This window comes from Nerophis ophidion, linkage group LG09 (assembly GCF_033978795.1).
Source record: "Nerophis ophidion isolate RoL-2023_Sa linkage group LG09, RoL_Noph_v1.0, whole genome shotgun sequence".
NCBI lineage: Eukaryota > Metazoa > Chordata > Actinopteri > Syngnathiformes > Syngnathidae > Nerophis > Nerophis ophidion.
The window spans coordinates 46,377,037-46,379,039 of NC_084619.1; the positions used below are offsets into that span (position 1 = coordinate 46,377,037).

Here is a 2,003-nt window from a genome sequence, read left to right on the forward strand (position 1 = left end):
TGGATGAGATTTGAGTAATATTCAGCTTTGGCTAAGGTAAGCATGCGTTTATAAGTTATTAAACCATCACTCCATTTTTGGTGGTGCACCTCAAGTTTATATATATAATTTTTGGGCTACTTAAAGGTACATATCACAAACATGTAAGAAACCAAGTCATGGATTTCTCTTATGAAAAAAGGTAATGACCTTGAGGTTGTCAACATTGTTTCAGTAGTGTACAGTACACTTACTTTTAAGGCCAGGACACCAGATGATGTGCCATCTTGCTGGCGTGCATGGGCCAGGGTGCTGCATGCCCACCTTGTCATGTTGCAGCCTTTCTTTCGCATAAAGGCCCTTAGTGATAGAAATATTATTTGTAAACAACTATTAAACTATTGCACCATTGTCATGAATTGATTAAGTGAATTATATTTGTGAAATGAATTATATTTATATAGCGCTTTTTCTCTAGTGACGCAAAGCACTTTACATAGTGAAACCCAATATCTAAGTTACAATCAAACCAGTGTGGGTGGTTAACATGGACCCCGACTTAAACAAGTTGAAAAACTTATTCGGGTGTTACCATTTAGTGGTCAATTGTACGAAATATGTTACATACCCCGTACAATTGACCAATAAAAGTATCAATCAATCATTTAGCAGCTCTTAGAGCTGCCTTTTGTCTGACGTTATAGTGCAAGTACTATGTATCAGACATCATCCTTTAATGGAAAAAAATACCTTGTTGACCCCAGGCATCTCTTGATGTTCCTTTGTGATTCCCCCAATGGATCCAAAAAAAGGCATCTCTTCTCGTGTGGGTAGATGACCTTTGTATTTTTAACATGGAAACAAGATAAGTGAGGCACAAACCTACTATTGGACAGATTGATGTGTAAGATTGAAAGGGTACATGAAAAATTTTCAACTTCAGAATTGGCATTTGAAAGGGAGTTCAACCCTTGAAAGTATATAGGGCCTTCAAAACCACTAATAATGATCTTATAGAAGCAAGATTTGCTCAGTACTTCTCATCTCACCGTCAACATCCAGTGGTTTTGTTCATTAATTATTCCCAAAAGGATGGAGAATGCCATTGGATCGAGCTGTAAATAAGAGGAACTAATGAAAATGTATTGCATAATCAAAGAAACAAATTCCATGTGCATAACAGTCCCCTACATACATACTTTTCGGAGTCTTTGTTGTTTCCCTTGCCAAATTGCCGTCATGCAAAAACTGTCGATGACACCACCCTTTTCTTGACTTCTTTTATTATATTTCCTCACAAGAAAGGTGAGGTAGGCATTGATTACTTATGAAAGATGAAAAAATAAATTCATAAATTCATTGTGCATGAGACATGCAGTTCCATATGTTGACTGACCGTGTGTAAATGCTACATATATTCAGTATGGAGGATCAGGTATCAACTAATTTTGCCGGTCACCAAATTGCAATTTATGTATTATTAACTTTATTAATAGATAAAAATCTTAATTAGAATGTGTAGAGTCCAGAAATGCACATACTGTATGTGAAGTGATGTAAAGGCATCAGACAAAAATGACAGCATAATACCTCACTCTCAAGCTCCTGGTTGGGACCAACTTTCTCGATGTCCCAATAATACAAATTATAATTTCCAATCTTTGAAAGAAGGACATGGGCCTTCTTCCCTAGAAATGCCTCTTTCACATCTGCAGAAGATGAACAATATCAAACCATGAAACATGATGTATTAACCTTTTATTAGAACATAAAACCCCTTTTAAAAAACATATTTTCCATTTCCACCACAATTCTTAAAAATGTTACGATTTCCTTTTCTGAAAATTACGAGTTGTGTTCATTTTGCATGTATGCAACAAAGGAGTAACAAGCTTTACGCTCATAACTTTTTTTCCAATTGAGTAATAAGCACAGAATGAAAAAAAACGTACATATTTGAATTGGAGTTTTTTTGTATTGTGGAGTTGTTTCCGCTACCTCTCCAAAACAAGCAGCTGGAGGTG

The 2,003-nt window shown here is 35.7% G+C and overlaps 1 long non-coding RNA gene across 1 annotated transcript; it reads right to left on the bottom strand.

Moving 5' to 3' along the window:
* Positions 1-225: 225 nt before the first annotated feature.
* On the bottom strand, positions 226-1,215 carry LOC133558825 (uncharacterized). The gene is made up of 4 exons (XR_009808021.1): positions 1,179-1,215; positions 1,029-1,094; positions 730-818; positions 226-339 (listed from the first exon to the last, which is right to left on the bottom strand). It is a non-coding gene; the product is annotated as an uncharacterized LOC133558825 (long non-coding RNA).
* Positions 1,216-2,003: the final 788 nt, after the last annotated feature.